This window comes from Oncorhynchus clarkii, chromosome 20, assembly GCF_045791955.1.
Source record: "Oncorhynchus clarkii lewisi isolate Uvic-CL-2024 chromosome 20, UVic_Ocla_1.0, whole genome shotgun sequence".
Taxonomy (NCBI): domain Eukaryota; kingdom Metazoa; phylum Chordata; class Actinopteri; order Salmoniformes; family Salmonidae; genus Oncorhynchus; species Oncorhynchus clarkii.
Window position 1 is genome coordinate 56650757 of NC_092166.1, and position 23659 is coordinate 56674415.

A 23659-nucleotide genomic window follows, 5' to 3' on the forward strand; every position below is an offset into this window, starting at 1 on the left:
CACCTGAACTAAGAATATTAATATATTTTTTTTAACACACCAAAGACCAACAATTCCATTTGCATACTGATTATCATTTATTATGACCTTTAAAAACAAACATGTTTGTAAACATATATTTTCAAAAAATACAAAAGCAGATTTGAACATTCAGTGTGTACATAATCACAACAATATATGAATTGCAAAGCACAGAACATTGAAAAAAAAAGTGAAAAAGTGCATAACGTTTAAGGAATTCTGACTAACTTCTGAAAAGAACATATGGCAGAAGTTAGTTTGAACAATACCAATTGTGCATTCTGTGGACAAACAGTTATTTTTTTATACATTTGAAATATTACACATAGTTTTGAATACATAAAAATAGTCATGATATTTTTGGTTGAAAATACATCGGAAAACTTTGGGTCTCTGCTCCTCTGGAGTTCTCATTGAAACGGCTTCACAATTTTCATTGAAATATAGTTCTAGAACAAAGGAAAAAAAGCAATTAGGCAAACATTAATAACATCAAAAACGTAGGCTATCGGTTTGTTATTTCCTTAATGGGAATTTTATTTAAAACAATCTGACCCTCTATCCTCCTCCTGCTTGTTATTACCGGTAAAGAGTATAACAGGATTCCGATGAAGAGCAGCACTAGGATCAGCAGGATCAGTCCAATGAACATACACTTGAATCTGCGACACAAAATAAGCTTCATGGTCTTACAGGGGTTCGTGAACCAGAAGAAGGACGTGTCTGGACGGCTGTTGAAAGAGGAAACAGAGTTTAATATGGTATGTACAGTTTGAGGTAAACATTTCTGATATGCCTATGAAAAGGGTGAATCTACACAGACCATTGGAAGTCCTTACTTAGGGAAGTCAAGCTTTGGGTTCATGTTGGGTTCATCCCTGCCCTTCCCAGCAGGCTTCCCATCCACCTCATTCTCAGCCACAATTTCAAGAGTCATCTCGACCTTCCCCTACACAAGATGTTAATTCAGATGTATTCCACACAATGTTTCATATATGCCTCTGATTCGCAATTTAGTAATCTACTGCAGATCCCCTAAAACCAGGTTGATTTATAGTCTTAGTTTTGCCATTGTTAAAATTGATGGCCGCTAAGCTGTACTCACACCAAGGACTTCCTTCCCATCCTGTTCAATGACACAGGGCCACCAGCCTCTGACAGACTGCTGAGCGAACAGCGAGTTGGTCAGGTCTGATTTGTGTGGCTCTGCATCCAACATCACCTCCATCATACCCAGACTGCACTTCTCTGGAGTCTTGGCAGGAGGGGTTAGGTTATGCAGATCCAGCTCTACTGTGCCTATAAAATGAGCAGAACAGCACAGAACTGTGTGTTAATAGCAGAATTGATCAGCTGAAGCAACATTAACATCTGAACATTTTTGGTTGAAAGAAAGTATTGTATGGTAATTCATAGTGCTAGTGGTGTCTCACCCAGGTAATCATCCAATGAGAACTTGTCATTATCCCAAATTTGAACAATCAACTTGGGGGGTATCCTGAACTCTGTTTTGTCTAGACTCCAGAAGTGCTCCTGTTTAAGATAAGCAAAAAACAGGCAAAATTGTTGCCAATGAAATGCATCTCAATTTTATCTTACTACACTATTACGTTTGTAATATTTTTGTCAAGCCTCAACAAACCTTCTTGGAGACCAGACATAGCTGTTCAGCTGGCAGGTATTCAAAGCCAAAGATGAACCTCCAGTTGAAGTTGCCATCTCCGTCCAGAGACCTGTAGTGGACGTCAGTCTTCTGCTTGTCCTCCTCCATACCTGGCATCCAACTGAAAAGACAAACTGACTGGTTAAATCATTTAGGTTGTAATGTGCAATTGTAGTAGTTAGATCCTAATATATTTTCAACAGATAATTGTTCAACACTAAACTCTATCCTCCCGATTCCTGCTTACAAGCAAAAACAGGAAGTACCAGTGACGAGCTCTATACGGAAGTGGTCTGATGAAGCGGATGCTAAACTACAGCACTGTTGTTTCGCTAGCACAGACTGGAATATGTTTTCCGGAATTCATCTGATAACATTGACAAGTTTACCAGTCACTGGCTTCATTAATAAGTGCAGCGACGATATTGTCACTACACTGACTGTACATATCCCAACCAGAAGCCATGGGTTACAGGCAACAGCCACACTAAGCTAAAGGCTGGAGCTGCCGCTTTCAAGGGGTGGGACACTAATCCAGACGCTTATAAGAAATCCTGCTACAACCTACGACGAGCCATCAAACAGGCAAAGCATCAATACAGGACTAAGATCGAATCCTACTACTCCAGCTCTGATGCTGGTCGGATGTGGTAGGGCTTGCAGAATATCACAGATTACAAAGGGAAATCCAGCCGCAAGCTGCCCAGTGACGCATGCCTACCAGACGAGTTAAATGCCTTCTATGCTTGCTGTTCCGGACGACTGATCTCAGTCTTCGTAGCCAATAAGACCTTTAAACAGCTTAACATTTACAAGGCTGCAGGGCCAGAAGGATTACCAGGATGCATACTCCAAGCATGCACTGACCAGCTGGCAAGTGTTTTCACTGGCATTTTCAACGTCTCCCTGACCCAGTCTGTAATACCTACAGATTTCAAGCAGACCACCATAATAAATGACTACCGCCCTGTAGCACTCATCTGTAGCCATTAAATGCTTTGAATGGCTGGTCATGGCTCACAACACCATCATTCCAGAAACTCTGGACCCACAACAAATTTCACACTGCCCCAGATGTCGCAATCTCTACTGCCCTCTCCCAGGTAGACAAAAGGAAAACCTATGTGAGAATGCTGTTCATTGACTACAGCGCTGCATTTTTGGTAAGCATTTCAATGTTAATCTACATTTGATTGATTGATACCCTTTGACGTAGATATCGCTCATGTGCTCCCCAGTGATGCTGGTTTCATCCAGAATGACATCAGTGGTGTTCCAAACAACAGCTCGAAGGAAATACCTAAATGGAGACATGGAATTCATTAAGACGTTTATAGACAAGATTACTTTGAAATACCAAATTGGAGAAACAATTCTTACTTTTTGGCCTTGCGTGGTGCAATGTCAAAGGGTGGTCCGGGAAGGCCCATGCTTTTGGGGTAAACATCCACCCACATTTGAAGACGGCCCTATACAGTGAGTAAAAATACAGTTAGTCTCATATACATGGAAGCAGTGGTAGACATATTAAAGAGGAAGACAACATGGACAGTGACCTGAGAGAGTTGGGGCTGGAAGCTGCTGAACAGTGTCCTGGTCTCCACATGCTCTGGCACCAATCCTTGAGTTCTGAGTACATGCAGAGGGAGACGTTCGTTGGCAGGGCCCAAGTGCTGGTGGATCTCGTTGTTAGCCTCTAAATGTAGATGGTAAAAGTGGGTTACCTCAAGTCACATAAAGGCTCAACTCAGGTCACACAAAACAATCTAAAATGAACGTGAAGAAAAAAAAAACTGCATTTAAAAAATTAAAATAAATGGTAATGAATTACCAAATTGAGCCAGCGTGTACTGTTCCCCATTGAATGACAGTGTGTTGCCATCGTCTTCTGTTATGGGTGGAGGGACACCTTTGAGGCGGGCCAGGTTCTGAAGGATCTGAGAGGGCTTCAGCTGGTCGCGCCATTGGTTGATTCCAGAGCTGTTTCAGGGAGATCAACACAGCAAATAAGTTCTTAATTGACCTGCCTAGTAAAATACTATCTGTAGCTATACAACAGAAGGCAAGGGGCATTTTGTAGTGAACTCTCACATTACGATTTACAGTAGGAAAAAGTATCCTCACATGCAGTATGTCTGAGGCAGGCCACAGTAGGAGCCGAAGCGCGACAAGAAACGGTTCTCCAGGTCAATCACCGTCTCGCCCACTTTCTCATCCCGACTCAGCAGATCATAGTCATACACAGAGATCTTCAGGTCTTTGTCTTCAGGCAAGAAACATGTCATCTCAAACATTCTGCAAAACAAAGGAGGTTTAGTATAAGTGTAATGTACAATATTAGCCATAAGATCTTGAGGGTAAGTAAATATCTAAATTAAAATGTGCGATTTTTACCTTCCAAACACAGGGTTGGTGGTATTTGGTAAGTAGTTATCTCGGTCCTCAATTGACTTTTTCCCCAGGGCAATCTTCATATAAGGATCACACTGTAAAGGAAAGGCAAATTGAGAAAACATGTTGCAACATTGAAGCGATTCAATGTAGTATGCGTAAAATTGAAGAGGGCAGCAACGCAGCAATGGACAATGCAAGAGCTTTGGATTCTAAGGTTATATCTTCATTTTGGGATAAACAGTTAGACATAACAAGGTTAACTACCTATAGTGCCTTCAGAAAGTATTTACACCCCTTTACTTTTTCCACATTTTTGTTGTGTTTCTGCCTGAATCGTCTCTGGCCTACACACACTGCCCCATAACATCAAAGTGGTATTATGGTCTTGAGAAATTTTTGAAAATGAATAAAAAAATTAAAAGCTAAAATGTTCAGAAGTAAATGTTTGCTTATTTAACAAGTTGCAGGGACTCACTCTGTTGAACATGATTTTTGAATGACTACCTCATTTCTGTACCCCAACATACAGATAAATTGTAAGTTCCCTCAGTCGAGCAGTGAATTTCAAAACACAGATTTAACCAAAGACCAGGAAGGTTTTCCAAAGCCTCGCAAAGGGCACCTATTGGTAGAGGGGTAAAACTTTTTTTAAAGACACTTAATATCCCTTTGAGCATGGTGAAGTTATGAATTACATTTTGGATGGTGTATCAATACACCCAGTCACTACAAAGATACAGGCATCCTTCCTAACTCAGTTGCCGAAGAGGCAAGAAACCACTCAGGGATTTCATAATGAGGCCAATGGTGACTAAACAGTGGCTGTGATAGGAGAAAACTGAGGATGGATCAAGAACATAGTTACTCCACAATACTAATCAAAACGAGTAAAAAGAAAGCCTGTAAAAATAAAAAATGCATTCTGTTTTCAAAAAGTTAAAATTTCAAAAAGTGGCAAAGAAATGAACTTTTTCGAATACAAGCCGTTATGTTTGGACCAAATCCAATACAACACAATGAGTACCACTCATATTGTTAAGCATGGTGGTGGCTGCATCATGTTATGGGTATGCTGGTCATCAGCAAGGACTACAGAGTTTTGTTTATTTGAATAGCACTAAGCACATGCAAACTCCTAGAGGAAAACCTGGTTCAGTCTGCTTTCCACCAGGCACATACAACTTTCAGCAGGACAATAACCTAAAACACAAGGCCAAATAAACACAAGTTGCTTACCAAGAGAACATTGAATGTTCCCGAGTGGCTTAGTTACAGTTGACTTAAATCTGCTTAAAAATCTAAGGCAGAACTTGAAAATGGCTATGTAGCTATGGTCAACAACCAATTTGACAGAGCTTGAAGAATTGTGAAAATAATGGGCAAATGTTGCACAATCCAGGTGGGCACATCTTAGAGACTTACCTAGAAAAGACTCACAGCTGTAGTCGCTGCCAAAGCTTACTAACATGCATTTACTCAGGGGTATGAATACTTATGCAAATGATATATTTCTGCATTTGATTTAATACATTCGCACACATTTCTAAAAACATGTTTTCACTTAGGGGGTAGTGTGTGAAGATGGGTGAGAATTATACTTTAAATCCATTTTGAAGTCACGCTGCAACAACAAAATGTGGAATAAGTCAAGATACCCCAATTCATGTTGTAAAGTTACAAATAATATGAGATGAATATTGCTCACGCCATTCAATGTCAAACCAATATGGGTTTAGAACTTTAAAGCCAATCTCAGAATCACATTTTTACAGATCTAATCTTATAACTCCAAGGTCACATCAGGACTCGCCTGGCCGTTGTTATCCTTGGGTTGCAGGTTGATGCCTCTGACCACATAGATCCTGACCAGGCACTCCTGAGGCCCGCTTTTAGGCAGCTCACGGAACTGGCGAGGAGGAAGAGCAACACCCGGGTCGTCTGATAGAGGGTACACCTTAAAAGAGCCCTGAAAAAACAATCAGCCATCACTGACAGGTAGCAATGCATCAACTCCGCCACTAGAATGCAACAATAGCCTGATTTATGACTGATGCATTCCATCCATTTGTATAACCGAGCCAATGTGGCATGTTATGCATGAGACATGTAAGTGTAGGTATCTTGTGACACAACGGTGAGCAACTGCTGTTCCACCTTGAATTCTCCAACGACAGATGGATCATCTTCCCCATCTTCATTCTTGCCTCTTTTCAGTTTGAAGGTCCTGCAGAAATCAGTGAGTTGTTTGAACTCAGGAATCTCTTCCAGTTCGTTATCATACACCTGAAAACAGAGGATATAAAAAGATATTTGAGTCTAGGAAGGGGGGAAAAAATATTCCAATTAATCAGTGCAGCTACTTCAGATGTATTCTGTGTGAGATGTCAAGGCTTCACCTTCAAAGTGTCATATCCTTTCTGAAGGTAAGGACGGCACTTCTCCTGATCTCCAATGGAAGCGTAGAATTTACTCCACCAATCAACTGTCTCCTTCTCCTAATGTGAAAAAGCGAAGTTAACATCAAATTCAAGTCTGTACATCAGTGTGATAGAGAGCTGTGCGTAGAAGTTTTCATATCTTACCTTCTCTGCAAGCTTTAAGGAAGGAGAATGGGATGAAAGGAAAGATAAGTAAACAAGGTGTCAAGTCAATATCAGAGTCATTCGTATGCCAGGTAGTGAATCAGTGTCACATGAATGTGTCACATGCATGATCAATCTGGTAGATTCTATAAGATCTGCTGTAGCATGAAGGGAAAAAATATATATATATTTATTTGATTCATTGATCACCAAATGTGAGCCAATGACACGATTGGACATTGTTTGAATGCACGAGCTACGATTGTCTAGAAGGTTGATCATTGATTACAATAGAAGTGGTATAATTTGCAGTTCTGTCATTTTAAATGCATACAATTCTAAAACAATTTAAATATGATTGCCTGATCAGCAATATCTATTGGATTATAGGAATGAGTAGGCAAGATGTGAGAATGCAAAATCAAAAGAATAGTTTCAATAAGGGTTTCTTTTTTTTGTTGCTCAGTTCTAAATACAGGACACAGATGTCCTGTTTTATTAGATTAAACTCAAACTTAATCATTTTTTTAAAACAGGTTCAAAGTTCGATTTAATTTTGTTTACTTCTTTGGATGAGTCACATTTTGACTCTGCTCATACTCCTTCCGCAGCAGTCATTTCACCATACATACATACATACATACATACATACATACATACATACATACATACATACGTTGAGATTTGAGAAAGGCAACCTCAACCCTGCAGTGTCATTGTCCAGCCTATAGAGTTAAACTATAGATGACCATACATACAAGATGAGAAGTAGGTGGCGGCCATTTTGTTGACTGCTGCTGATATACTCTACACAAACTGCAAGTCAAAGCATCGACGTGGAATTCGGACACTTAGATAGAATAAATCTTACAAGCTTAAAAGCTGAGTGTAATGTCCAACAAAATATGGTGAATGAGGGATTTCCCCTTCAAATGCCAGAGTATACCTGCGTTTCAAGCACAGGCCTCCCGTCTTCCATGTCAATTCTGATGTCCCGAGGAGAAGCGGCCATCAGAGCCACTAAAAAAGTTGAGAATTTCTTATGTACATCTCATATGTTGGAAAACCATTTCAATCTCAACATAGGGTGGTAGAATGCACGTGTAGTAAGTGTATGATAGAGACAACAGTTACCTTTGGATGACATGGATGACTTCTGGATGATGTAAGGGTCACAGCGAAACTCCTCCAGAGTGTCTATGGTACACTGTCCAACCACTGGCTTCCTGCCAAATGGCCTGTGGTCGATCACCTTCAGCACGATGGGAGGGGTGTACATCTCCTCTTTGGGAAGGAGCTGAGGATAAAGACGAAACAACTTTGACATCAATCCCCTGAGTGAGGAATGAGAGGATGCCTACACTGGCAACATTTTACCAACAAAAAAAAAACAGAAGAAAAAAAAACACAAGTGCCTGAGATCCAAAGCAAGCAGCTCTTACCACTTTGAGGAAGAGGACAGATCCAGGAAAGTTGGGGCTCTTCTTCATGTTCTTGATGACAGCAGACTGAACCACCTCTCCTCCACACTCCACCACCAGGCTAGGGGAGGACACTGTGGCCAACTGGTAGGTCTTCATGTTGCGCAAGCCCCAGGCCAGAATCTAGAACACACACACAGCATATATAGTGGGAAACTGCAGGTAAACTTGCCATTTCTGTGGTAATGTTATGACATGACTGAAGTATTGTAGGTTTACCTCAATGGCCATGAGTTGCACCACAGGCCGTATCCCCTGAGGCACCATGTACAGATTCTCTGCCCTCTTGGGAGGAACCAGAGGGAGGTCCATCCCAATCCCCTAGAGACAAGAGTACACAATACACATAACCCTCTTCCTATAAGCCTACCCCACTAACCAATACTGCTCCACATCCTCCTCTGGTACTACACCTTATCCGTCAGGATGAGCTCAGCAGCCACAAGCACCTCCCCAGCCCGCCTGCCCTTGTGTGTGATGGGGGACCACAGCAGTTGAGGGGTCTGGTCCATGCCTGGGTTCAGTTTCACAAGGGGGACACACGTGCTCCGACCCAGCAGCTCATGTTTCCCCTGGGGCAGAGTGTAACACGTTAACCAACTACAGCCAGGATGAAAATCACAGTCAATTAGGGGACTGTGTTGATAACCTGAGTAACTGACGGGACTTTGATCACACGCACCACTTGGTCATTGTCATAGAACTCCAGCACCACATCGGGGGGATAGTGGGCGATGTTCTGGGGGTCCCCGTAGATCTCCATGTTATGGAAGATCAGAGTCTGGTCCCACGTGGGGTTCAGAGTAGCCTTCATGGTCTCGGTGGTTTGACTCATGTTCTGGAAAGACACATGGGCATATGGATCTAGGAGGAGATCGAACACATTGTGTGTTATTTTCATAATATCTCACGTGCCAACTGCCACCAAATCAAGAGGATTTTTGACAGGGAGATGTGCAGACCCGAGAAGCTGTCTTTGTCCATGGCAACAAGGTTCCTGGCCTGGTAAACGTAGATGCGGAGGTGGTAGACATGCGACCCTGCAGGAAGAAAAAAAAACACACAAAAAAAACCCAAGGTTAAGGCCAGTATCAGACAGAGAAATCCATGCCAACTATGTATAACTAAAGCACTCACTGTCAAATGAACAGGAAACAGTTGGAGTATTGGCACCAAAGGGCTTGGACGCATCAACCTTCTCATCTTTTCTCTTCTCATCTGTATCAACCCCCTGCAAAGACAAATCAAGAATCCCTCAGAATTAATCACTCAACAGGGATGGACAACTGCTGGACAAGTGTCATCATGCCAGGGAGAAGAGAAAACCCACAGAAGCTGCAGGTCGCGAGGACCAGAGTTGCTCACCAGTGCCCCCTCCAGTTTGAAAATGGCGGATGCCCCTAGGCGGTCGGCGGGGGCCATCTTCCTCCTCCAGCGTCGGCGTCGGATTGTGTCGGTGGAACGCACCTTCCTGTGGAACTTCCAGCCAATCAGAGAGGAGAACTCCCAGCCCTCCGGGTCTCCTTGGTCTCGCTTCTGAAAAGGCAGGGGAATATATTAGACACCCACAACATTTAATTACAGTTTCCTATTGGCACAGTGCGCACGGACCTCAGCGGTTGTACCAGCAGCGGATCTCTTCCTGGGCCTGACCACTCTCCTCCGTCTGTGGACGTGGTACATCTTCTCTGCTGGCACCCATGACTTGGGCTTTTCATCTGGAGGGATGGTGATTCCATACTCCCAACCTGCATTCAAATAAAACCTTAGAAATTCATACACAATGCTTGAAAATACTACAGGTCATTTCTACAGTAGTAGACATTACAAATTCCAATTTCAAGTCAAGTCCTCCACTGCAAGATCAAGCAGTGTGTGAAAGCAGACCTTTCTCATCCACAGCCCGATTGTCATCCACAGCCCACTCAGCCTCCCAGCTCCAGTCTGCAGGACACTCCATCTCCCCTGGGTTCTGGGTCTTCTCCCCATTCTGCAAACACAACGAATAACACCTCAGTTACCTGAACACTGTTGTGCGTTTGTCTGTGTTGTTGTGTGTTCCCTAACCACGTCAGCGTAGGGCTCAGCAGCAGGCTTCCACTCTCCGCCAGGGAAGCGAGTCTCGTTCTGGAAGACTTCATCTATGAATTCAGTGTGTCCCGCATCTGCCTCTGTCAACAGACTTGTACAGACACACAAAGAGATATTATTACAGACTTAAAACCTGCTCAAAAAGACCTGGTACAACAATACTCCTCACTAATGGGTGGTTGATGGAATGAGAAAAATGAAAACAACCAAAGAACTGGCAGCTTGGTTATGTTCATTAGGCACCAAAGGGAAGAAAATAAGAAACAGGGAGGGCCTACCTAGACTTATCCAATATGAAAAGTATATATATTCTCTGTTTCAAAACGGCGTGCCCTGTCTGCTGAACATGACTGATTTAATTTGATTGTGATAAAGGATCGCAGATGACAAATATTCTACCACTGTATAAAACAAACATGCGTCTTACCCTTTCTCTGGGTCGATGAACCATTCTCCCTCCCACTCCCAGCCTCGCGGGGGCATGAAGTACTCCTGTTTCAGCTTCAGTTTGCCAGTCACATCAGAGTACTTGTGGCGTAAACCCAGACCCGTAGTTCCCCACTTTCCCAGCATGTAGGCCTGATTCTCATACTGCCAAAGGGGGGGGGGGGGGGGGGGGGGGGGAGACAAACACTTGTATAATATATATATCAACACTCTCCTCCATTTCTATTAAGTTCAACACTCAAAAAAAGGGAGTCATTTTCATAGAACCATACCAATTCAGCAAACACACTGAACGTCCCCTCAGAGAAAGTGTTGAACTTCTTCTCGTGTGCAGACAGGCCAAGCCACACGTTGACTCTGATCTGGACTGGAACCTTGAGCCCCTTGTTTTTATCCATAGGGTACTGCATGAGGATAGTCCTGGTCCTGCCGCAGAACTGTCCACAGGCCTGTTCGCTGTAGGTGGAGTAGAGGAGCTGGTGGGCTGGGATACGGCTGTACGCCACTCTCGTCTCCCCCCTCAGCATCCAGATGATCACGTCAGGCATGCTGTTCTGGGGCTGGAGAGGGACACATGTAAACACACAATGTCAATTAAATCTCCGGTTAATACAGACCTACCACTACCTTCAAGGGTAATTTAGAGGGAATTTTACATGGAAACATGCAGTAAAAGTCAAACATTTGGACAAGGGTTTGGAAAAGGCTTTTTCCTTTAATCTTTTTTTTTACAAGTTTCTAAATTATAGACAACAAAACTATAACACATATGGAATCATATAGTAACCAAAAAACAGATACTCATTTCACAGATTACACCTACTTTGTAGAATTTAAAATAAACAAATCAAGCTAACACTTTTTTGGTTACTACATGATTCCATAGTTTGCCTTCACTACTATTCTACAATGTAGAAAATAGTACAAATAAAGAAAAACCCTTAAATGAGTAGGTGTCCAAACATTTTGCTGGTACTGTACTTAAAATGTGAAGAGCCTATAGCCCCAATTTTCAGCCATTATAAAATCACTGATTATTGATAGCATTTTACCAAGAGTATATCATGCCCAGACTAACAGCTTGACCTCTGACCTACCTCATCAGCAAGCTGCTTCAGTTTGTCTAGCCAGCCCTCGATGTCCACCAGGGTGTCCTTGATGTCGGCGGGCTCGTCTCTCATACAGTCGGCCCCCTCCATGATGGTCTGCAGGGCGTTGTCCCGCAGCTTCTTGATCTGGATGTCCAGGGCAGTCAGGTTGGATTGGCCCTCCAGGTCTGGAACTTTGAAACTGGTATGATGGGGATTGGGTTAGATACAAATACTGGGTTAACAGTCATCTTCGCCGTGTTTGAGCTAGATCAGAAAGGAGTTATTCTTTGAAAACCCAACAGATTATCCCAATGTTTACCAGCTAAACCTATTAAAAACAAGGAAGCATTTACCGGTCAAGATCGTCGATCAGCTGATTCACCAGCTTCAGCCAGATCTCTGCCAGACAGTTGTCAGAAGCTTTAGCCAAGATGGCCATCTTCATTGCAGTGATGTTAGATTGCTGAAAGGAGCAATAGACTAAAATGTTACATTGCATTCATACATTCTATGAATAATATTAGAATACCATTTACATTTTAGTCATTTAGCAGACGCTCCTATCTAGAGTGACTTACAGTAGTGTGCATATATTTTCATACTATGAATAAAATCTGCCATGGCAAAAAACAATAATTAACACATTATCTTACCAGGCGTTCAGATATGTACAGAATGATGTTGACTGCATCCAAACGGTGACTGATGTCCTCCCAGAATGACGTGATGACAACCACTGGCTTTGTGTCAGCCCAGGGCAGGTAATAATAGTGGTTACCTGTTTAAAATAAACAAAATTAGTCCAATTCACATACTCTTGTAGAGGTACCAATTACCAGATGAGTTTAATTTCTAAGGTGGCGTGGTCCTTTACCATCAAACACAGCACAGCTGTACTGGGTAGTGGAGGACAGTGGTTTACAGGTGGTGTCCAGTTTGTTGCCATAGTTGCCGATGCTGACCTCAAACTGGATTGGTTCGCCAGGCTCCTGGAGCATGCTGGCACTGTGGAACACGGCACACAGACAGTACTTCCTCCTACGCTGGTATTTCTGATCAGAAAATAAAACGTGTTTGGTTTAGATTTTTAAAAGTATGAATTTACTTACATTTCAAATAACTTTATTATTCAAAGATGTAGCATGTATTTTGCTTTTCTTTGGCCATAACCACCAAAACAGGACATACCTATAGGAGAAAAGGGTAAGGTAAATTTTATTAAGAACCAATGGGAGGACAGGTTACAGTACCTGGGCCACCAAGATGTCATCACTAGGGATCGCATCCACAGTCTTGTCAGGTTTGCCTTCCAGTTTAGTCGAGAGCTCAACCAGGATTCGTCCTCGATAGGCCACCCCTTCACCCTGTCAAAAAAGAAAAAAAAGTATAGATCAATTCAATGTCAACATTAGTTTATACAGTCCATATGTAGAGATCGGTCAACATCTCAAAGCTTAGAGATGTACTCAATTCCCTTGCAGGACCTACCTTGCCATAGTTCAGCTCTTCATACGGGTCAAGAAGCCCAGTAAACTCTCTGGGACTCCCATACAGGTTGACATAGCAAGGCCCAAAGGCTGGCAGAAAACCCACCTCAGACTCCCCAGTCTTCCCTGTGGGGGAAATAGCATTTTTATTTTTTTTACTAATGTGTCTAAATAATGAGCTGCACAAAGCTGTGGAGTTAGTTCTGTGTGTCAGAAGCTGATGTCTTGGATGGAGAACAGTTAACACAGCAGTAGCAAATCTAGGGCATCTGCTCTGTCCCCCCCCCCCCCTCTTTGGAGTGTTAGGTTACACAAAGAATCTCAGCCTCACACAGCAACTTAGAAATGCAACACATGCAGCAAATGAGCTTTCTCTCCATCTTTGGCAAACAAAAGGAGCACAGGCAACTCTGACAGCACGAACAAAGCATGCAAATGATATTAAAGTCACAAAATTCCATAACTGAATATGAAGGGTTAGACGGGAGGCAAAATTGTTTGCTGTAACCTTTTGAGTACCAAGGAAGGACAACTTTGAAATGATATGTGATCACTACACTCAAATATCATGCTATCGTACTCAAAGAGCTACAGAAATGAATTGACCGGGCACAACTCTTTGCAGTCACACATTCAAAGTAACTGCAGTGCAGTAATCATTGTCTGGGGTCAAATTCAATCCATTCTAAAATTATTTGAAACGTTGTGCTGGGCTATTATCTGAGGATTTGACTAACGTGATGTATAGTACTGCAAACTGCAGTATCCTTGACATGACGCGTTTGTGGTACTGGGCCAAATAAGATTTTTACACTGGATGGTACTTTAATAATTCATCACATCTATTGAACCCTCACGTGATTGAGAGAACCCATATCCCGCATGTTCGTCTAGACAAAGAGAGAGAGAAAAAAAAAAAAGGCACGTTCTGTACATTAGACAATTACAATAGAATATAGAGATGAATAGAGTAGACCTGTTCATTTAACAACCAAAGTGAATGGACATAATGTAATTAGACAACTACAATGGCATAGAAATCATATACTTAAGCTATAGATGGTGAAAGAGAAATAGTGGGGCGTAGTGGAATAGACCTCAACCTCAATACCTTCAATTTCACCACCAGAGGACGCTATCTTGCCCAAGTTCAAGTAGGTGGTGCCAATTGAGTCATTCCGAGTCAAGCGATCCCTGCATAAGAAGTGCAATATCACAACATGACATTATCCACCGTCAACTTCACTGTCATCACATTTAGAGGACACACGGTTAGAAGACACAGTTTTCCTAACCTTTGCCCTGATTTTCCACCATTCCCACTAGCAACAGACTAAGGCTACAGTGGTGTTTCCCTGCCAACAGAATCCCAGCCTGGAACAGGGAGTGGCGGTTGACTGACTCATACTATAGTACGGCCAAGTTCCTCCCAGGCCAAATAACAACTGACTGACCACACTCTGGAGACGCCATTACACAGCATACAGGCAGGGAGCAGAGAGAGAGCACAAGGGAGGCACTCTAAGAGGGCTGACTATACACTACTTCCTGGCCCTATTTGTGCAGAAACTCGGGACCTTAGAAAGCATGCATCTGAATACGGTTCTAAAACAGTGCGGTAGGTCGGAACAAAACTGACAAGAGGGCAAATTAAGTGCTTTAAAAATGGATACATTAGTGTTCAGTAGAGAAGATACTGTTGACTTACCAATCAAATATGGTCAGTTTGATTTGTTCACACATGGAAGGGAACTGCAGAAAGATTTTGTGAAATCATTGTTTTGAATCACAATTTACCAAAGCAGAAATCCAGTGCATAAGTGTGTTTTTTTTTTTTACCTTAACCTGAAGATTCAGCATTTGGTTCCATTCTGGGTTGGCATTCTTCTCAATGACTTGGGTGCACAGCTACAACAAACATTCACATATCAACTTCACTGCACAACCATTTCCATAATAAACAAATCCTCCCCATGATGAATTGTGTAGAGAGGAATGGGAGTACCTTTTTGCCAGCGAAGCGGGCCTCTACAAAAGGGTCCACTAGATTCTTCTTGTTCCCATCCCCTCCAAACATATCCTTCACTGACTGGGCAAAGGCATCATCCACTATGAAAATAACCACACAAAAAAAACAGTGGTTAAGTTTGTTTTGAGAGGAAAGTATATACCACATCAATCCGAATCTCACATAGTTTCGAGAGTTACACTTTTCTAAATGAATAGCTAGCACAGATGCACACCCCCATCTTAAGCGTAGAGAGCAAGCACTTAGAAGTCAGTGCTGAAGAACCTTAAAGCATAACAAATCAACCACAACAGCAGCAGGACGTGATCGCTACGACATTAGATATAGGAGTGGTGTACTCTGGGGAATGTCCTCGGCCCGGAACACTTTGAGAGACAGGGTGACCCATCGCAGAGTGACCCCCGCTGGCATCAGCAGGTTACTCTCTATGTCATCCTGGTCATCGCTAACGTCCCTCTTCTCTACCTGCGGAAGTCAAACACACACTGGTGTCACACTTTGCTATGGTAGGGACATACGTTATTTTCATGTACATCTGACGGGGGGAGGCATATGGGGGTCTTCCTGGGGCATGTACATCCATACATTATTTATTTATTTTTAAATTGCAGCGCCAGCCACGATTTAGCAGTAGCGGTGCGCCGATGTTAAATGCATATAGGGGAAACACTGAGGAACTGTGGGAGGTAAACCCAAACTAAAGGTTGTATTACTGAACGCATTACTGTACCGGTGGTTCGTCTCCCGTCCCAACTATGAACATGCTGACTTTGAGGTATCCCCTGGCCCCCGAGCTGTAGTCGTCAGGGTCATTCAGAAGGAGCCACTTCCTCATCACGGAGTGATCTGTGAGACAGACGGGCACAACATTTACCTCCATAGACGGGTTGTCTGACAACATCACATAAATGATGCACATATCGATGAGTTAAGATTCTGAACATTCGGACAGCTAACAACAATGACAAGCTTATGCCATGTGGAGAATCATAGATGGCTCATCAGCTAGTTGTATCTTGTTATTGATACCATGTCTTGTTTAGAGGTGTTTTGACTGATGTCTATACTAATATGGCTCAAATTTGCTTGCTAGACAACCAACAACTGTAACAATGAATTTAAGATATATACATTTGCACAATGAGCACTTATGTTTCCAATAAACATCGAGACTGCAAAAACAGAGAGTCACCTCCATAAACCTACCTGGTCCATCATAAATAAAGCCAATAGCAACCTGTGGGAAGCAAAAGATGGGAAATACCTCAGACTGATAAAATACATAAATCGAGTAATGGATTGTAAAGTTGGGACTCCTTCGTGTCCCTAGTCCTTGAATGTTTTAATAAGAGGTGTAGGGGAAAGGAGGAGTACCTTGAAGTCCCCCATGAGACTGTCAGCTCTCAGAGAGAAGGAGTCGTACACCTACAGAAGGAGAGCACTTAATTCAAGCGAGAATGAAATGCTATACAACTCATAGCAACTGAATGTTCACCAGTTAGTGCCAAAATGACCAACATTGAGTTCAACTTACCCGAAAGCTGATAGATTGATCGAATAGGTCTAATGGTAACATGTTGACATTGTAAAAGAACATCTGTAAAGAGAAAGGAATCGGCGTTGTTTAATGAGAAAAGCAAAGCCACATAAACCTTCAGGACAAATGTACTGCAGTCATTTCTCAGTTTGATAAGCACACAATGGACTTAGTCAAGTTTAATCAATATGGCTGCCTTTACCTCATCAAAGAAGGGATTGTTTCCCCTCCTTATCCTTGTTCTGTGAGTCTGTCCACAAACATTCACCTTAACAACAGGTTTGATGTTATTCCCAGGGAGCTGTCGCCCCTCTATGATCCTGACACGGATCTGAGGGTAAGAGATTAGAATGAGAAAAAGGGAGTGAAAACAATGTTACGCAGCATGACAGTTGTGTTTAGATAGATGTTAGAACCGCTGTGGGAGAATTCACCTGAAAGTCCTGCGGTTTATTGGCCAGGGGACGGTTCCGTTTCCTGGTACTCCTGACCAGTCTTTGGTTAGGGTTCCCAGGCTGACCATTGGAGGAGACTCCCCCTGCACAGCCACTCTGTCCTCCATCAATAAAGTCCTCATCCCTCTCTTCACCACCACCTTCCACTGCAGACACAGACACAGACACAGACACACATCAACCCGTCATCAGATTAAAGTATCAGCACAAATGTTTTTGCTGAAGTAACAGCTAATACAAGGATCCAAATAAACTCATAGGCCTTTCATAATCCTGCCACTTCATAATCCTGCCACTTCATAATCCTGCCACTTCATAGGAAAACAAAGCAAAAATACTAATAGCTCCATGATGTTTCTTTCTTATTTGGATGATTAAGACAAGCATACCAGACAGCTCTTTTTTGCAATCAAAGTATTCATCCACAGAGCCGAGCAAACAAAAGTCCTCCATGATCCCAAAGACAAATGCTACCGTGGCACTACAGACCACATGACGTACCAGAATCACCAGCTGTGGCTCCTTCTTGTGGGTCATTTGGCTTTGGAGCGGCATTGGCTGGAGGGTCATAGCGAATCAAAAGGCTTACTGTGGCCTGGAAGGTGAATAATTGGTGGAATCAATCAATCATCCCATTAAAACATGCTGGTATCAAAATTCAAATTGGAAAATTGCACCAGATTTTTATGCTCATGTGGTTAAAATAATAACTGTTGAATTAAAAAATGGTATAATAGGGATTGAAAGGATTGCAGGGAGAACAGGTGTTTCAATTTGAGCTGATTGCATGATTGTTTTCCCCATATCCTTGGTAGCTGGTGACTATTAACTAGTGAGGGGATTGCATTAATCTGGCCCATCACTTGGGTAGGCGTAGTTTGCACTGGGTGGAAAGTGATTGCGTTTGTTTTGGAACCGGGGTGCCTCCGAAGCATAAGCTGGCTGCCCTGTTCTGGCCGCCGGTGAAGTCTGCTCAAAACAAAAGTGACATAGGTTAAGCACGTAGAGTAATGAGTAGGATTCTGTGTTCACACGCAAAAGTGATTGCTTTTGATTTTTTTTTTACGCTTTATCTGCCTTCCCAATTGAAACTAATTAAAGCATATAATTTCATGAAACAGAGATGTTGTATGTTTCTGAACGATGGATCATGCTGCCTTGTTGACAACATAACCGAGCGGCGCAGATTGCTGTTCGAGTTGAGCAGGGTGCGCCTCCCTCACCAGCTATGCCCGGTCACATGACCGGCCATAGACCGGTGTACCCAGGGCCAGTTTAATCGAATCCCCTCAGTGAAAAACATACCCCAATAGCCTGCCCCTTTTCATTGACAAGAGTCACATCTTGAGATGGAGAGGATTTGACTTGACCAGTTGCAAGGTCTTTCAGTGAGATTTTTGCAGAGCCTAGAAACCTACAAAACAAGGGCAAACTTCAGATTTGGCTAGCTGTAAAAACAAATACAGCTTTCATACTATACAAAGGTGAGGGTTGAAATTACTTTTGATAATAAATATCAGGTGCCTGTAAGAAATGAAAATACTGCAGCAATATCCTTATCAGTAGAGCACCGTCATCTTCTTCGATGATGGCATTCGACATCCAATATTGATGGTGCATTACCACCACCAGCTGGACGAGGTAGTCAACAAGAAAATAAAAATCCATTGCGACAAAGGGGGGAAAATGACATCATACCAAATAGGCACATCAACAAACAAAACCCATCCCACTTATTCAATCACAGTCCATTCCAAAATACAAAATAAAAGCTGAGGGGCCTGTGAGGGCAAAACATTCAGGCAGGAATTTCTCGCAAGGCCTCGGCTGTGAAACAAAGACCCAAGAAACGTTCAGCTGCATTCACATTCAATGATTTCAATTTTCTCTGAATTTTTCTCCACTTGCGATGTACAGTTTATGACCATTGCAATAAATTATACAAAGTCCACCTTTTAAACATTGTTGGAATTGGCTAAACTTTGAATATTGAGATAATAAATGATAGAGACGAAGCCTTGATTAGAAAGAGTCTGTAACTAGCCAGAAGGCTTTGGAATGTGTTTGAGGGAAAGGAGGAGAGCGATGTGTTGATATAAGGAAGACAGATGGACATCTGTGGATTAGGTGAAGGAGAGGTTGAAGTCAGGAGGTGAGGGGTGAGGTCAGTTCCCCTTAAGGGAGTAATCAGGGTTAGTATCTGGTTACCTTCTTCCTCTTGGGCATAAACTAAGGATTGGGAAAGAGGGAGTGTCTTAAGTAGGATGTATATAAACTGTGATGTGAGAAATGTTTTGTTGTTTGATTACAGCTGTACAGAACCTTTGGGAATAATTCAACTTGGTTAAAGCTTCTCTAGTGTGCGTGGGTTATTTACTCTGAAAAATAAGAACCTAACAACATGTAACATTTCACGATCCCTCGCTTGATGAGAACCCTTAACTGGTCGTGGTGCCTCTACTACTATTGTTTTCTTCCCCACCACTTGTTCCTTCCACTCTTCTCACCTCCTCCAGATAGGAGACACGCTGAACACACCTTGCTCTTGCCACAGCGGTCTCCTTCACCCTAACAGGGCACTTCAGGATTTTGGGCGCATGTTCGCCTCCACAATTGCAGCATTTCACTTCATCTGGCATATGATACTCTTCCCTTCCGCACACACGACCAAATGTTTTGCATTCATGACACTTAAGGGGCTTGTGCACAAAAGCTCTTGCAGGGTATCTCATGAATCCTAACCGTATATGAGATGGGAGAGACTCATCAAAGAACAGTAGTATGGATAAAGTCCATTCATTTTCTCCATCCACCATATACAGGCCAGTCGATGTGCATCAACCACTCCATCGATGTCTTCAGTTATGTCGTCGACCTTCACTTCTTGCGCCACCCCAGAAATAACCCCCTTGACATTCCACGCCTATATCTTTTTGAGGCTTAAAACATGCTTCTTCTTCTCTGCAGATACACACGCAAAAAAAATAGAAATAAGACAACTTCCTGTGACACTTTCCTCCAACACGTTCCAGATTTTCCATCGTGATGTTAAACGGATTGCCCAGGTAGCATAGATCCAACACCCACACGCCGACTAAAAACTAATCTAGGGGTTTCCTAGTTTCCACCACAACTTTCCTTCTCTTGATTTGAGTTCTTCTTCGCCACTGTAACCCACTCATTTTCAATCTCTGTGCTATTATCTTCACCCGACTCACTAGCAGTTTCAAACAAAACCTCAGTTCACGCCATCGTCTCCGACAGTACATTGCTTGCTAGCTTTCGCTGTGGTCTGTGGGAATGAGTGGGCACTCGTGTGCTAAGTGATGACACCATGATAAAATACTATGATATGACTTGCTGCACCACATCACCTACTGTATGCATGAACAAATTGTTACAACCCTTTCAAGGACTTGAACTTGTACCCTCCAATCATGATTGAGGTCTTTACAGACAGGATACGATTAAACATCCTGGTGGCTATTGTTATTAATGTTACACTTTGCACTTTACTGGTCACTCTGCTTATGGGGAATAGTACATTTCCTATGCAGTGTTCAGACTGATCGCTTCTACATCTGGGAGGCTGAAACTTGAATTCTCTGGAGATTGATACTCTTCTGGAATGCAGGATAATAAACCTGTGGATGTTTTTTGGGGGGGAGGGGTCATTTGAGGAATTCCTGCCCAAATCTAATAAGTCCAGAATCACAAGCTTAACATTTCTCTCCCAAGTTGCTAGGGTTACCAAGTATCATAACAGACCCTGAAAAACTATGTGAGAGAGGAGTCCCTATACTCTCCCACATCGTCAGTGTGTGTGTCAGATTAGGCTAACTCAATGGAAAGCTTTACTCACATCACATGGCCTGCACTGATGCATGCATATAACTGACCAAACTGGAGCATCAGACATCCGATTTCAAATGTGCCGAGCTGCAGAATACTGTAGCTAATCTACATTACATACACAGGATTCACAGACATGGTCATTTTACTGAATTAATCTCACTAAAACATTTACATTCTGTAAAGTATGTGTTGTCTTCATAACACACAAAGCTTTCATGATTTTAATTGGCAGACCGCGGAAAATCTTTCTGTGGTTACATCTCCAGATCGTTACCATATGTCTTTTCCTCTGTGAATGGAAAATACTAGACAGACACCACAACATTTTAACTTTGGTCTATACTTAGTGGCCTGAACCCTCCCAACTTTTTCATCCTACATGAATACAATCTTTCCCTATCAGCAAGTGCCATCCAGCTCATCCCAACAGAACAAACAGGGATTCATTCATTGTTGCCTAAGATGGATCACCTCTCCCACTCACTGCAAGGACGTCTGAGCATGGCAAGTAGGGTGTGGGCGCTACATGTTGAGCCAACAATGAGGTCTCCTGAAACAGTGGCTATGCTAACTTACTTTTCCATTAACATTATCCCTAGAATGCATTGTAGTACTCTCAGTAGATATTGGGAATTGAATCGTATGCCATGCTACAAGCCCTGATCTGTTTATGTCATTATGTAGCTCTGGTCGAACCGTTTCAAGACTGCAGTTGACTCTTTCCCTTCGGGGGTTAATTTGCAGGAGGTTGGTCTAATCTACAGTATACCTTCATTAAAATTGAACCGATTAAGATATCTTGTATTAGTCGTAGAAGTCCTACTACCCCCTGTAATCACATTGCAGACTAGGCAGCTCTTTGCAACTTCATTTAGAGGACGGCTCTGCTCTGTTTTAATGAGGTGGAGCAAACTGGGTTTCTCTCTCTCCTAACCCTCCCCTATTACTGCAGGGGTGTATTCATTACACCTGTTGCAAAACATTTCTTAAATGGAGGCAAATGGAACGGTGAGGGACCTACCTGAATTTGTCCAATAGAAACTATTGTTTTAGTTGCAAAAAGGAACGTTGAGGTGTATGTGTGGGCCACTTACTTATCTTTCCCAATAGTTTCATAGTCTTTCACAATCACATCAATGTAAGATGAGGAATCAAGTGCAGAGCCCTTCAAATCAAACTGAAGGACCTGTAATCAAACATGACATGTATTAATTATCAAATCAGGGGCACCGCCAAGGTGTTTCAGGTACACACAAATCATATTATTAAGCCTATTAGAGAGCAGGCAATGACAATATTATACAGAAGCCTACAATAGTACACTATCAGCATTGTAGCTATTTTGAGCATAATTAGTCTTGCTTTGGCAATACAACTTTCCAAAGGACAAATACTCTGTTTGAACAGAAAGTACTTACTTCATTCCAAACTGGGTTCACTTCACTGTCAATTGATTTGGTTTTCTTCTTTTCATCTGAAAGTAACATTTGTTTTTTTCCCCACTTTTTTCAGTCACATTTTACAGTTGCTAAGAAAGTATCCCATTCTTAGCAACTTGTACAGAGTAAAATAATGCCAATGCAGTCAATAGAACTCAGGTAATATTGAATTGATACATTCATCAGTTGAGGTCCAATGAAAAGTTATTGCCTACTTCAAAGGACCACATCCTGATTTAACCAATCAATAGGTTACACTATCATCATTCTTCATCTCACAACCTTTGTTCTTTCTCAATGAATGCAACAAAAGAAAACGTTATGACATTTCTATGTGTAAGGTGATAGGAGTAGCTCAATAAAGCAGCCCATCAGATTTGTGGATCAAAATACAGAAATATAAACTCTGGGACATAAAAAGTAAGAGCACTTCCTTACCTTTAAAAATAATAGATGCTACGGGATCCGGTGTCCTTCCAAGTTTATTTTTAGGCAGACCTTTAGCAGATTCTACCACAACCCGCAACATTATGATCCTCACTAATAGGATTCAGTATTGTTCTGGAATTACTTTAAAAAACCGAATAGCGCGCAGCATCATCACCACCGCCACCCCATCACTAAAGCTAATAGCACCTATTTGAACCCGTGTTAAATTTAGGAAAATATCAAGGGTGGGTCAGAGAGGAATAGGCTAATCGAGAGGTTTCACTCTCACCAAAATTGAGCCCAATGCGTTTCTAAACTTGTTGCCTGCCTTCCCGCCTTTGAGGCAACGACTCCCATTGTTAGGACGGAGACATGAGCATCTCGTCATTATACCGATCTTTGGGTGGGTGGGGATTTGGGGGGAAGGGCAGTGTGCTGCCATCCTGTGTAAAGTGTTGACAGAGGAAAATATTGGCTCAGTGAAATAAGTAGGAAAATACTGTAAAAAAAAGTGCTAGTACTTTGCATGGCGTTATTAAAACAGGATATATAGGACAAAAATACATCTAGACTGAACAAATCGTATTTTTCCATTGATATTTGTCCGTTAATTTCTGTCCCATGACAAGTTAATTGGTGCTCTATTGTTATTGGACCG

General features: G+C 42.3%; 1 pseudogene; it reads right to left on the minus strand.

The window, feature by feature from the left end:
* Positions 1-58: 58 nt before the first annotated feature.
* Positions 59-23278, minus strand: LOC139376549 (myoferlin-like; annotated as a pseudogene).
* Positions 23279-23659: the final 381 nt, after the last annotated feature.